At 41.0% G+C, this 15,674-nt stretch overlaps 1 pseudogene; it reads left to right on the forward strand.

Annotated features, from left to right (window-relative positions):
• Nucleotides 1-15,674, forward strand: part of LOC105993526 — a 79,432-nt pseudogene that overhangs the window by 14,496 nt on the left and 49,262 nt on the right.

The raw sequence follows: 15,674 nt of genomic DNA on the forward strand, positions 1-15,674 counted from the left end.
CTGGGCTCTGTCCCTCAGCTCTTCAGCTCAAGGTGAGCACTCTATCACTTGAGCCACAGCACTACTTCTGGTTTTCTGGTGATTTATTGGAGATTGGAGTCTCACGGACTTTCCTGCCAGGATGGCTTTGAACTGAGATCTCAGCCTCCTGAGTAGATAGGATTATAGGTGTGAGCCAATGGCACCTGGCAACAAGCTAATATTTTTGTCCATTACAGATAGCCAACTATGACAGAGGGTAAATTTTGATTGTTTACTCAATTTGACACAATAACTTTTGCTAGATTTTTTTCAGAGAAACTCTTCCTGTGAAGGTCTTCAATGACCTTCCACAATATCACTTGAGCTACCATTCTCACAAGATTTATATAGTGTTGGTTTCTTGTCCTAGCCTGTCATATGTTGAGTGGACAATATTTGTGAGGAGTTTCTATACTAACTTGCAATACTTTGTAGAAAATGTCCACATACCGCACCCACAGACAGGACTCATAACAGATTTTGTGTCTTTAGGAAGAAGATTTTCATAATGATTTACCCTTTAAAATGTATTATTGACAGTGGCTCCTGCCTGTAATACTAACTTCTTAGGAGGCTAAGATCTGAAGATTGTGGTTCAAAGTCAGCCCTGGGAGAAAAGTCCACACGGTTCCCATCTCCAAGGTTTAACCAGTAGAAAGCCATAAGTGGATGTGTGGCTAAAGTGGTAGAACTCCAGCCTTGGGCAAAAAAGTGAAAAGACAGTGCCTAGGCCCTGAATTCAAGTTCTAGAATGGGTATACATACACAAAATGTGTTATCAATATTTCTACTTGGGACACTTACAATCATGCAGGCCATCAGAGTGGTATCCATTTAATAATATCTTTCCAGCTGCTCTCTGCCGCATTTCCCTCCTCCGAAAAAACTGTTTATATTTACAGATAGATTAAATCACAAATGTCTGTCTTTCAGCTTTCTTATTCATTGCAGTAGCAGAAATCAAAACATCTTACAGAGTCTTAGTTCAGGATTCCATCATTCTATTTTTTCCTCTCAATGCTTGTTATGATCTTAAGATTCTTTATAGTTATTTACTTCCAATTTCTCCCATTTAAAAAAAACTTCAGTTACATTTCCACACATAGTTTCTTTGAGGATAACTTTATATCCACAGAGGTTTTTTTTTTTTTTTTGCATTTCTAGTATTTTATAGGCATACAGCGTTTCTTTCTTTCTTTTTTTTCTTTCTTGGCATGTAAGGTAAACTTCAATAAAGTTTCAAGAACACAAAGGGGAAATTGCATTGTTATAGCACAAATAAGTTTACCAATGATTTCTAATGAATTTTGTATGACTGTGATAAAGGTGATGAAGGCAAACATGCTAGGAAGGAGTGAAATTTTGTTCTGTTGTAGGAAAAAAAAACTAACTTCCCTGAAAAATATAAAAAAGATGTTTTAAAAAGTGAGACAAAAATTACTTGGTTTCTCTAAACTTGATACTTGCAGTATTTTTTTTCATGCAGTATTTTTCAAAGAAGAACGTTCTCAGATAAACTTCGGTCTCCCTTCAACACCATTGCTTACAAGACCATGTACCTTGAACTTGTATTTGACTGCAGATGTTTTGTGGCTGGTTCCAAGTCCCCTGGGCTGCTGGCGGCTGCCTTTAGAGATGCCAGAGCAATGAGCCTATCACCACGCTATCACATCTGGGTGGTCTTCAACGTGGGAAAGAGACTTTTTTTTTTTAACAGGCTGTGAAGAAGCCATTTGGGCAAAACACATTACCTTAAAATATAGCACTTTGCTTCAGGTTCTAAGGGACTTCTTCATCCCCCTCTAAATACGCTTCCGTTTCCTCACTCCCTTGCTAAAAAACATTTATTTGTTCATTTGTGTATTTATCTATTTATGTTGGTCCTGGAGCTTGAACTCAGGGCTTGAGTACTGTCCCTGAGCTCTACCACTTGAGCCACAGCTCCACTTCTAACTTTTTTTTGGGGGGGTGGTTAATTGGAGATAAAGAGTCTCATGGATTTTCTTGCCCTGGCTGGCTTTGAACAGAGATCTTCAGATCTCAGCCTCCGCCTGAGTAGCTTGGATTATAAGCGTGAGCTACCAGTGCCCAGCAAAACTCTATAGTTGGTGATCTGTCTCCTTTCTGAGTACCTACATAGTTTAATCATAATTATTATTTTTCTTTAGGGTTTACCCTTTCAGAGGAAGGGAATGACAGACAGTAGAATTCTATTTTCTGGTAAGCAGAGCTTAGACATCCCTCCCCAAGCAGACTAGTCCCCTACAGCGTTCTATCCGCCTCTTATAGAAACCTGGTGTTAGCCTGAAACTGAGAATTTCAGCAAAAGGCAGGCTTGCAATAGGTGCATTTCTAAAAGCCCAGCTGCTGGGAGGTGGGACCACACTGAGCCCACACCGCACTGTGAGGTATTCCAGCCTGAAGAATTGTCTTCCTCCAATCTCCAGGGGAGCCCTGGGAAGGAAAGTATTTTTCAAGATGCATGTGCATATGAAATGGGACTTCCTGGAGGTTCCTCCTAAGCAATTCTGCATTTCAAAGAGGGTTTATTTATCCCATTAGTTAAGTCATCACATTTCAGGCAAAGAGGCTTTTTCCAGGTGTGGAACTCTTTAGGAAAAAAAAAAAAAGGATTTTCATGACATCCCCCATTGGGACAAAGTTCCCACATTAGTTGCTATGCTAATTCAAAGGATGCTTTGTTGCTCTAAGAAGAAAAACAAACACTTCAGGAAGAGAAATTTTCACTGAATGTGTAGACCTGGTGTGAGTGGACAAAAGTAATGTTTTTCTTCTCTTAACAGATCCATCTTGGCCAGCCTAGTTACAAACTACAATCACTGAGTGACACTAAAAAGCTCTGGTGTCTTGGTGGTAATTTGACAGTTGTCTCCAACTTTGCTCTCAGCCTCTAGTTTCTGGTCTCTTCAACCCATTGCAGCCAGAATGATCTTTCTAACCGAAAACAAAACAAAACAACAACAAAAAAACCCATCATTTTATCCCCTAGTCGCTAGCTTGAAATTCTTCAAAGCCCTACAGAAAGGCAATGCTTCCTTCTAAGCATGACAGAAATTCATTATGCCCTGGTCTCTGCTCACCTACACAGTGTTATTAGGTTCACGAGCACACTCTTAAGACTCTGAAGTCCAACCTGACCTGAACACCAGTGATTCAGGAGCAAGCTGTGTGTTTTGATCTTCTGATAAGTCCAAAAAAAGTAGGTGCTGTTATGACCCCATTTTACAGGTAGGGAAACAGAGGATTCGCTCATGGAAAGTCACCACAGTTTCCAAGTGATGGAGCTTAGTTTAGAGTTCCTCCCAAGTGGTTGGACATTGTAGTTGCCTTGCCTGTTTCTCCTGCTGAGAGCTACCTGGTTTCTAATCTCCCATTATCCTCTCTCATGGCTGAACACCTTTCATATGTTTGACATGCTAAAATATATGTCTTCATTTAATAGATTTCCCAGAAAGTCCTATCCACCTTGTTCAAGCCACTGATCGGTTCTCTTCTCCCATGTCTCAATCAACTGTGAACTCCCAGACGCCTTTCCAGGTTCTCCAAAAGAGTTGGGAAATGAAGTCTCTGCAACCAGACAGCCCAAGTAGCATGCAAAATCCAGTCCTTATTAGATTATGCTGGCCTTCCTTACAGCTCTGTTTCCCTCATTAGACTGTGAGCTCTTTTACATAACTAGTTGGTACTCAACCAATTCTTGTCAAGTGTAATGAATGCAAGAGCCAAGGCACAGGAGTTGGGGGAAATGCACTGTGCACAAGATCTGCTGCTCTTAATGGATTCTTGTCTATTCTCTGGTGCAAGAGTTTCCGGTATAAGGTCTCTATATCCCTCAGGGTCCTTGAAGATTGTAATGGACTCCTTGAGCTATTTTCAATATTTCAAAAAGGCTAACAGAAACCAGTACATTTTCCTGAGATAAGTCCCTACAGGCTGAATAAAATGTCAAGTTTCTTTGCTTTGGGCTCAAATCTTATCAACTCAGTGTGGTAACAGAGATTCTCTCCTAATGATCAGAAATTCCGAATGGCAGCAAGGGCTAGTAAGATGAATAAAACACAAGGAAATAAATGATCTGTTATTTAAGACTCTTAATAAGTATGGTCCATCATGCATAGATATGGAGAAGCCGCTGCCATAATTAATGGATTGCCTCATATTTGTACTATGAAGGATCATTTTTATTAGCTCTTAAACTTCTAATTTTACAACCCCTTTTTCAAAAGGCAAAGGAAATTATGATTAAGCAAACATGGCTTTTCTATTGAAAACACACACATACATATACATACACACACACACACACACACATATATACATACACAGACATTGACAATTGGAGGTAAGAATGACCTGGGTCTTTTTCTGATATCTGTTTGTCATCAGATTTAGTACAGCTTATTGAGTTGAGGATATGTTCTTTTCACTGTTACTTTTTCCCCAAAAGAAAAAGAAAAATAACAGATAAGAAAGCACAGGAGACAAATGAGTTTTCCTCTCTCCTTTCTATGGCTTTTGGCCAGCATATTTTGATTATGAAAACTGCCAGCAGGCTAGTTTATTGAAATAAATCCTGAATTTCCAATTTGTCACGTTTCTCAGAGACTTGCTTGAGAATATACCATTATTATAAATGATTTCATCCCTGTCAGTAAAGGCAAAAGGTCCTTCATTAGCAGTTCTGGCTCTGTCACAAACCTTTCCTTGGGTTCATTTGGCTTCATGATTCATTATAAAATTTATAGTGTGTAAACATTTCCATAACCTTTTGGGTACTAAACTCATCAAACTTTGTTTTGGTAATATCTCCTCAGTCCTTAGTACCGTTTGGCTGGTATATCTTCCTAGGATCATAAATATTCTCCCTTTTCTTGTTTACCATCAATCATAGGCCTTCCTTTCTGGGCCCAGAAATGTCATTGTCATCAAGCTTCATCGAAGACAGTAATCAGGCTCTGATGTCTGCACTACTGAATTCCGTTCCCTCTGAAGTGCACCCATTATTTCCTTGTTCTAGTTCACCATCCAGAGAGGCTGGAGGTATGTTCAAGGCCTGTGAGGCTGCTGATAAGAAATCTTTGAGGGATCTTCATTGTTCACATCATCAACTCCATGTAATATTCAAGATCCTTGACGATTTGTCTTTCAGACCAACTTTATACCTCCAGTTACCTCCAACACCACAAAATTCTCCTTCTTCCTTGACCTTGAAAGCTTATCTTTTTACTCTATGGCATGGCTATCCCTGTCCAGGACGATTTTGCATCCCTGTTCAATTCCCAGCTATCTTCCACAGTCTTGCGTACATGTCACTACCTCTGGGGAGTTTTGTTTATTCTTCTATCGTAGCACATACCATGCTTTGATTTTTTTTTTTACAATTAGATCTTTCTGTATCTACTACTTCTTTCATTCCTGTGAGCTCCCCAGGGACAGAGGTCAGATTTATTTATATTTGTATGCTTAGGATCAGTGGCTTCCATTCTTCAGGAGAACTATCAATCTGCTCAGCCCTGGGCACTTACTTATGAGAGTCTATGTGGGATTTATCTGGACATCACATCCTACCAAGCATCATAGGCTGAGGCCCTAGCTTCCCTTCCGGACACTCCAAGCCATTTGAAGGTCCCTGTCTTCACCTGTTATCTAATTTGCTCTTCACGCAGCCACTTTCCCTGCACCCACTTTGTATGGGTGCTCCATAGAGTCTCGCCAGATTTCCTGAAGTTCCCGGACCATTTCTACCATTCCCAGCCCCTTCCAATTGTCACCTAGACATTTTTTTTCCCCTCAGGATACTCCTGGGCCTAGCTCTTCAGAGGAGCTTCCTTTTCTGCTTCCTTTTTGATTAGGAAGTGAATACATCTTATAATAGATATCAGGTCAAGGGTTTATTTGTGATGCTACTGCATGTTTAGGACTTTTGCGCTGTTCATTCTAAAAATCTAAAATCTTCTCACTAGCACTCTGGCTTTGAAACAATTATAAGGGGATGTTTTTATTTTTATTTTTTTATTTTTTTCTTCCCTTTATTTTTATTTTAAGAAGAACACCAATGACCCATGAAATTATCCTGGAGATTTGGTGGAAATTCTGAGTTTACATTTGACCCAATAAGAAATTAAATAATGCTGGGGGCTGGTGGCTCATGCCTATAATTCACACTACTCAGGAGGTTCAGATCTGAGGATCACAGTTCGAAGCTAGCTTAAGCAAGAAAGTCCATGAGACTCTTACTACAATTAACCACCAAAAAATTAGAAGCAGAGCCATGGCTCAAAGTGGCACAGAACTAACGTTGAGCAAAACTCAACTTAGGGACAGCACCCAGGCCCCGAGTTTAAGCCACATGACTGACAAAAACCAAAAGCAAAACAAAAGCAGCCAACAAAAACCCACCACCAGAAGAAGCATGTTAAAGAAACCAGATGACATTTCTTCTTACCTCTCATGATTATCCTCAATCTCCGCTTGGCTTAATTTTAACCAATGTTCCTAGATTTGGAGTACTTGAGACAGAGTACTTACAGTGGGATGAAATGTCAATGAAGGACAGGAAATATTCCATTAAAAAAACTTCATGGCCAGGTGCCGGTGGCTCACGCCTGTAATCCTAGCTACTCAGGAGGCTGATACCTGAGGATCATGGCTCAAAGCCAGCCTGGGCAGGAAAGTCCGTGAGACTCTTCTCTCAAATAAACCACTAGAAAACCGGAAGTGGTGCTGGGGCTCAAGTGGTAGAGCGCTTGCCTTGAGCTGAACAGCACAGGGACAGTGCCCAGGCTGTTTAGGCCCCACGACCGACAAAAACAACCCAAAAGCAAAACAAAAAAACACACAAAACTTCATGGAACCAGGCACTGGTGGCTCACACTTGTAATCCTAGCTACTTAGGAGGCTGAGATCTGAGGATGGCTATTCAAAGCCAGCCTGGGAAGGAAAATCTATGAGTCTTTTATCTCCAATAAAATACCAAAAAACCTGGAAATGCAGCTGCAAGTCAAATGGTAGAGCACTAACGAAGCAAAAGAAACTCAGAGAGAGTGCCCAAGTCCTGAGTTCAAGACCCAGGACAGGCATACACACACACACACACACACACACACACACACACACACACACTTCATGGAAGTTAAATGGAAATCAGATCTATATGTGCTTTTCTTCCTGTGAAGATTCATCAACTATTTCTTCCCCTTGTCTCACTTCAATCCATGGCCAAGAAGTGACACCTTCAGACTGTAGATGCATAAAAATAAGTCAGATGCATTTGTATGCCCAAGGCCCAAGGTCCTGGGCAAGCTGATGGGCTTGTCCCATTGCCTCCTCCTGGCTGCTGTTTTCTTCCATCTTATGGAAATGCTCCTGTAGGATGACTGAAACGAGTCATAATCTCATAACACCTGGCAACATGGACATCACACTCAAACCTGTTGAAAATTATTGACTGAAAAAAGACTAAAACACAATGTGGTAATCAGTGTAATGGATTACATCTGGCTAAACTATTTTTAGTGTTCACAAACACTAGCCAAAACAAGAAGAGAGTAAGATAAAGAGGAGTAAAACATGTCAGGGTAATACACTCAAAAATAATGAGTACTAGCTCTAAAAGAAAGTCCCTGTCAGAGCCAGTGGCTCACTCCTGTGAACCTAGCTACACAGGATGCTGAGATCTGAGGATGGTGGTTTGAAGCCAGCCAGGGAGGAAAGTCCATAAGACTCCTTATCTCCAATTAGTTATTATAAAAAGCCAGGTGTGGAGTTGGGGATCAAGTGGCAGGAAGCTAGCCTTGAGCAAGAAAAGTTCTGGGATAGCACCCAGGTATTGAGTTCAAGCCCTAGGACAGGCACACACATACTTATACAATGTTTCCAGAACTTTAGTTTGAAATTTGCTTTGATGACAGTCCCTTAAATTCTCCAGGAATTCTCCCTGCCTCAGACATTGGTTTGTTCTTCTGTTGAGACTATTTAGTATAAATCACTGGGAGGTGCTCACTGTATCCACGTACCAGTGAGAGGGACAGAGAAAAGCAGTGAAGAACAAGTTCCCTGTCCCAAGCCCCTGTTCCGCTGATCAAGACCACTGGGTAGTGATGTGTAGCATCATGGCCCCAAGGAGGTGGTGTCAGTGCAGATGCTCTTACTGCTGTGGGTGCCTTACCCCACAGACAAGTAATTGTCTCAACAGGTCTAGTTCGTGGAGGGAACTGTGGTCCTGGGTGTAGAGCAGTAACATACTGTGTAACTTTTCATTCCTTCTCTTGTCTAAAGTAAAGGTTAATGTTTGACAGACTAAAACCGAGAGAGGCCCCCAGCTTGTAAGAGGCCTGATGGCAGAGCTGGAATCTCTATACCTTTGAAGCCAGGGTTTTGGTCATTTACGTATTTCTCAGTTTACCTGGACCTCCTCTGGCCTGTATTGGCAGATGGTATGAATGGTTATCAACTTAGGACTTTTTTATTTTTATTTTTAGTTGTCAGAGGTGGGGCTTGAACTCAGGGTCAAGGTGCTGTCCCTGAACTTTTGCATTCAACTCTGGTGCTCTACCATTTTGAACCACAGCACCACTTCTGGTTTTCTGGTGGTGAATTAGAGATAGGAATCTCGTGGACTTTCCTGTGTCGGCTGGCTTCGAACTGCTATCCTCAGATCCCAACCTCCTGAGTAGCTAGGATTACAGGCATGAGCCATGGACACCTGGCTTAGGATGTCTTTGATAACAATTTTTTTGACTTCAGAGTGGTTTGAAACCATCCTTTGACCTTTGACCTTTCCCCTGGCTCTTGACGAGGAAATAGACTCTCAGGATACAGGGGCCAGAGAGTCACACAGAAAAACAACAGGTAATTAGGTGCATGTTCACTTACAATATTTCAACTTCTGATACATTTAATTGTGTATAAACATACCAAAAATCAAGGAATATCTGTGTTTAAGATAGCTTTCCTATCTTACTGCCCATGAAATTTGAGGCTTTGCTCATTGAAGATCTCAAATGAGAACTCAAGATGAGACAGAAGACTTTTCTATACCTTCAGCAGAGATGATGTGCCACCAAGCAGAAGTCTTTGAGAATTACTGTAGTATATGGAGCTATTGTGTTCCCAGGCCTGTAGGACTTCTGTCTGCAGTACAGCTACCATTGATTCTGTTCAGGTATTCACTGTTGTATCCGCCCCACTGCCTGGCTAACTATCCTAACCAGAGGGAACAATATGGCTTCCCCAACAGCAGTAGAACAAACTTATATGATTGAATCATGAGGGGCTGGTTGCCCCCATGGAAATCCACTAAATGTTACAGAAATAGCTTTCTGTTACAGCCTCTTATGCTTTAAAGATAGAAACCAGGTGGTATACATTTTGGAAGCAAATCATTGTTTTCTTGACTGACTTTCACATACAAAATTTATGCCAAAATTAATTTCTCTACTCCTAACCTACTGCACTTGCTTTTCAAGAACTTCAGGCATGCCGAGTTTTGGGAATGTGAAGGATATGGGACTGCAGGCCTGGCTCAGTTGGTAGAATGCTCGCCAATGAGCACAAATGGCAGGTACAGAGTTTGAGTCCTGGTCTTGGACCTCAAAAAAAGAAACACAGAAAAAAGAAAAGGAAATGTCAGGGGCATTCTGTGTTACTACAACAGTCAATGAGTTTCTGGGAAATGACTCCAAGAAAAACTCAAGAGAGGAATGAGTTGTTAAGCAACCTCCTAAACCAATGTGTACCATGTGCCTCCTTCATTTTTCAAAGATCTGAAAGCCTTTATTTAGATAACTAATAGCAGCAAAGTCTCAGGTTGGCACTTTTAAAAAGATGTAAGGGATATGGTGCTTTACCTAAAGCACCACCCAAGCTGTGGGTTAAAGTGTAGCCCAGATAAGTTACTGTCATGGGACATGTATCTCTATAAAATGAGCCAGTGTTTTAAATCAAATTCAAAGATACAACCTTATAAATGTGGCCATGCTGATAGTTTGTTGGCAGACTTAGTACAAAGACCACTCATGATGAGCTGTAGCAAACGTTAATATTAATCTTAAAATCATAGAAATATTCAAACTTCACTTGACCAAATCATCTTCAATCACACACACACACACACACACTCAAGCAGTGGTTTCTATTTTGCTTTTACAATTCCATTGCTGATAAGAAATGTTCTACGCAATGACAATATTCACAGTTGTATAATTTTTATAATTTACCATTTTAAGGGTTGTAAAGTCAAATTTCTATATGTAAAGAAGCATTGTCATTGTTTTATTAGGTTTTCTGGGGTGGACAATTAAACATTTCCCACTAAGAATTTATAAAATGTAAAGGATTTTTTTTATCCTAATTGGGTTCCTTCTCATGAAAGAGTCTCTCTTCAAATAGTTTTCCAAGGTAGAAAGGAATGTTTCCAAGAGAAGATTGAATTTACTTTCGACATTCACCTTAATCATTTATTCATCAAGCAAGTATTAACTTAGTCCTGACTGGAGCAGAGTGGTTGCTGAATGGGATGCTGTAGGAGGATATAAAACAGGGTAACACATGACCCTCACCTTCAAAGCCTTCACAGTGAGATGGTAGTGTAGTGCAAATGCGCAGTAAGAGCTGACTCTGAGTCAACCGTGGCTGGCTGGTCGGTCACAAGGCTGTGCATGACTATGTATCAAGGGAATGCTGCTGATAGTAAACAAATGCTCTGAGTTCCTAAGAAGGGAGAAAATACTGTAACCAGGAGAGGTTAAACCAGCTCCATGGGAGGCTGTGCCACATCCGGCCTTGAAGTGGTTAGTCCTCAGAGGGGGATGGAAGGACACAGTGTATATTTTAGACCTGGTTTGCCCCAAAGGCCAGGAGTAAGGATGAGCAAAGGGGAACATCTGGAAACAGGATGTGTCGTACCTCAGAGGTTGCAAATGGCTTGTGCTTTGTAGTTTCTTCACAGTTCAATGTCACCCAGAAAGACCATCTCTGAAACGACATAGGAAAAAAATGGAAACAGCCCTGAGTGTTACCAAGTTCCCTAGGGGAATGTCCAAACTCCGTGGACGTCCTTCCCTCTTTTCTATTTCTTTCCTTTGCAAATAAAAGGGAGGCAAACCAATTAAACAGGAAGCTCAAAGGTTTTGCTGGCTTGAGCTACCCCCACACCTGGAGACTAATCTGTGTATAGGTAAAGCTGATTCCAAAGTCTGGCCAAAGATTTTGGCATTTCCTGCAAACAGTACCAGTTTTCAGTTGCAAAGCTCTCTGATTTTCTGTAGTATTGCACGCGCGCGCGCACACACACACACACACACACACACAGGCTCTCTATGGGCTGTTTTTCAAACATATAATAAATAAAATATTGATTTTTTCCCCGTAAATGTCCCCCACCTTTTCCATATTGTACTTTAAAACATGAGCCTAAAGATGGCATAGACTTTTTTTAAATTTTTTTCTTATAGAGGAGCTTTTTGTAGCCAACATTGAGAATCAGGGCAAGACCCTCTAGTTTTCTTTTACTCAGTCAAGCATGCTTTTAAACCTAGAGCACAAACAGCAATATCTTGTGTGGGCTATGACCTCCAGATCGTTTTCTTTATGACATCACAGAATGAATCCTGCAATTGTGTGGTTTGTTTTCCTTCCCCTTTGAATTACACTGCACAACCCCAAACTGTTTATGTCCACCCACTTCTCCAACTTATCAAGATCATTTGCACTTCTATTCAGTTTTCCAAAGTGGAATGTACCACACCCGGTTTGATGTCATTACTGAACTTAATAACCATATTCTCTCTCATCACCTGTCTCACTACTAAAAATAGCACTGGGGTAAGACCAAACTCTGAGGAATCCCATGAGGTATGCATCTCTGCATTGACACTTGACCATTAATAATTACTTACTGGGAAATGCCTTCTAATCTTTTAGATTAGAGGATGAGTTCAGGATGCAGTTCTTTAAATTGTCTGATCATAAGCAAGCCAAAACTTTAAAAAATGTTTCAGTAATCAAAACTATTTTACATCTTTGCCTTAGACTTGTTTTTTTTAAAAAATCAGATTTGTCAGGCTTTTGAGAGATAACATTTGGCTAATGTGATAGTATTTCTTTTTCAAACAAGAATGTCTTGGTGTGTTTTTCTCTCCAGAATGCTACTACTATGCTACTGTGTGTGTGTGTGTGTGTGTGTGTGTGTGTAGGATTGACATATAGCTAGATTGAATTTGATGATTTTTTAAAAACAATTTCTCTTTCTAAGATACCACTGTGTATTTCTCTTTCCTTCTATATACGTCTTACCTTAAGTTTGCAGAGATAATTGCTGGTGATTCTGTGATGACTTCATTGAAATGCCATACCCTGGTGTTTGCTAGTAATTGTTTATTCATTCCTCCACCAGAGCTTACAGGTCACACATTAGCATATGCATTCGTGTATAATAATGATTTCCAACTTATTGAGTGGTGTCATCATCTGAAGCACTATAAAAACAGGAGGATAAAAGCAATTTCTACCTCAGGTTTGTCATTTAACTGAGAGAGACATGACAATTAAGAAAGAAAAACATGGAGGAAGGAAAGGTCAATCATCCTGCTGAGGCTTTGTTGGCAGCTAACTGACTTTTTCTTTGGCACAACCTTTGGACTGCAGCCATTTTGATGTAGAGGAGACCCATTGTGGAACAGCCTTCCTGGGAATGCGGCCTGTGGGAGTTTTGAAAAGTGATCCGAAAAAGACAAGACGACTCACTAGGACAGTTGGAGGGGAGAGCGAGAAACACAGGTTCATACAAAAGCAAACAGACTGTTCTCATTTCTCTTTGAGAAAGGGATCTTCGGTGGCTTCAAAAGGAATTCTGTGCATGAAGGGTATGTAGGGGAAGGGAGATTGTTTAAAGGAGTCAGCTCTGTTTTACCTGGCAGATAAACAAAAGAACCTTCTAGCCACATGGGATTGGTTGCACAACTCCCTACATCTTGGATGTGACACGGGCTGATGCTAGAGACTGGTGTTTCTGGGGATTGGACTCTATACAAATTGATTTCTGCAAGCTCTTCATGTCTGCTCGACATTGGGAGCAGCAGGTCCACTGGATTTTTGCTGGGCCCTCTGCCTGCTGTTAAGGAACTTGCATGCCCACTAGGTTACTCCAGCCCTGTGATCTTACCTTATCCATTCCTCATTCACCCATCTCTGACCTAAGAGGCCCAGGAGGAAGTTGGCATTACTGCTTCTTATTACCTGGGTTTGGATCTTTACATCAGGGATAGCCCTTTGGGTGAACCATTACTTCCCCTTGGTCCTGTAAGCGATCTGGTTGCACCTAGAGGGGGATGAGGGGAAGAGGAGTGTCCCTTACTCTTCCCCACTAGCACATGGGGTAAGTTGATCGTGTTTCCTAACAACTGAGCCTGGCCCTGAGCTCATGTGATTCTAGATGTCTAACTTGCTGTGCAGCGTGAGAGAAGTGGAGGCAGATGTGCTCTAAGAGGGTTAGAGTCCTGGGAAGGCAGGGATTGGGTAGGCAGTGGTAGGCCTTGAAAGGGAGAGGCTGGGGATAATCAAACCTTTCCATGTACTGCTGGCTTCTTGCTTCTTCTCTTGGTCTCCTACGTGTCTACTACTAAACCTATAATAACAACAATATTAAGTGTCAAAGTATTCTGCTTTGAACCAAGGATCTCTGAATGAGACTACTGTTTATTGTATTCTTTGCTGGGTGAAAGGTTAGAAAAAAGTGCATGCTATTTTTTTTTCTTACCCAGCTCATTCAGGTTTGAATATAGAGCAAAGCAAAACACAATGGAGAGTATTGTACATGAATGGGCCTAGTCTCTTGAAGATATTGAGAGACTGTAGCGTTTTGTTCTTGACATAAATTAAAAATAGATCTTCCCAAAGCATGGACTAATATCTTTTTTTTCTCTCTCTTTTAGTATCAAGCCTTCTGGACACTAGTATGTGATGAGATTTGAGCCTTGGCTGGTATAGGGCTAATTACCAAAGTTTGGTTAATGAATTATAACTCCTTCTTACCTAACAAGCACATAATAGCAGCTTTTTGAATGGAGTAATATATTCCACTGTGGGTGCCAGGGAGGGCAAGGGGAATGTATTATCCTATGGTAGATCAACCCACCTCTTTGATACTGGCTGGAAACAGAAGTTGAAACTTGCTACGGATTGCATAAGTCATTCCTTCCATACAATTTGTCCAATTACACATTTTTAAGTGTAGCGATCATTGATTCCTGGGTAAGGAATTAGGGGTTTGTATTTGAATAGAATCTTGCTAGTGTTCAGTCCCAAGATGCTCTCACTGTACGTTCAGAAAGTGGGTTAGGAATTAGGTTGTCTTCTTACACATTGTGCAAGGAGGAGGGCATATTGTCACATATATGATGTGGAAATGACGTATCTTGCACTTTGCGATGAGGCTGCTGGTGAAAGTGTGTCAGTGTATTGAGCTTGCATGTGCTGTGCACAAACTAGGGTCAATTTAACTGGAGTGGTAAGAGCCCCCACCTCAGCCTAGCAGAGAAGGCCATGGTAGGAGTCACAGGTGAATGCGAAGCTGGAAGAAATGATCTCTAGATTACTCAGAACTACTTTCTATGCTGTTTCAAGTGCTAGAAAGCTCCCATTGCAAATTCCTGTCTGGCTTTGTCCTTCTCACTGAGCAGGTTTATGTCCATTTTTTTTTCTTGCAAAGTTGTAGCTCCTTGCTTCTGCTTGTAAATACCTATGTATTAACACCTCAGTAGCCCAGTGATATACAGGGTGGTAGGATTCCAAATGAGTATAATTTCACAATAATAGAACACATTCCTGTTGGGCACCAGTGACTCATGCCTGTAATCCTAGCTACTCAGGAGACTGAGATCTGAGGATCATGGTTCAAAGCCAGCGAAGGTAGGAAAGCCTGTGAGACTGTATCTCTAATAAACTACCAAAAAGCCTAAAGTGAAGCTGTGGCTCAAGTGGTAGAGTGTTATCCTTGAACAAATAAGCTCAGAGACAGTACCTGGGCCCTGAGTTCAAGTCCTAGGATTGGTGTGTGCTTCTATACACACACCTGCACACGCAAAACAAAACAAAAACACATTCCTTCAGAGCTGTCTGTTATCCCAATTTAAGAATTCATTAAAAGTAAGAAATTGAGTTAGTATACCAGAAAGAACACAGTCTTTGGGAAGACCAGTATTGGCATTTCTTAGTTGTCACCAGTTTATTTCTTCATAAGAGAATAAATATACTTATTTCTTCTTTGAGGTATGTTTGCTGCAAGAATAAAATGCCTGAAACTGGTTAGTACATAAAGACCAGAAATCTACCTTCTCACTCTTTCGGAGGCTGGGAAGGTCAAGCGGTGCTGGCCGTTTCAGTGTGATGATGACTGCTCTTTGCTTCCAAGATGCTGCCTTAAACACTGTGGAAGGAAGAAGTAGCAAAGAGAGGTCTAGCTGGTAGTCTCCAAAAACATCTTCTAAGTGTATCTATGCAACAGAGTCCTATGATCTGATCTGATCTGGTCACTTCCCAAAGGCCATAAGTTTTTTTTTTTTTATCACTATTGCATGGGGATTCATTTCCATCAAGATGTCTAGAGGAACTTAAAGAATCAAATGATGGTAGTA

This window comes from Dipodomys ordii, unplaced genomic scaffold (genome assembly GCF_000151885.1).
Source record: "Dipodomys ordii isolate 6190 unplaced genomic scaffold, Dord_2.0 Scaffold97, whole genome shotgun sequence".
NCBI classification, from domain to species: Eukaryota; Metazoa; Chordata; class Mammalia; order Rodentia; family Heteromyidae; genus Dipodomys; species Dipodomys ordii.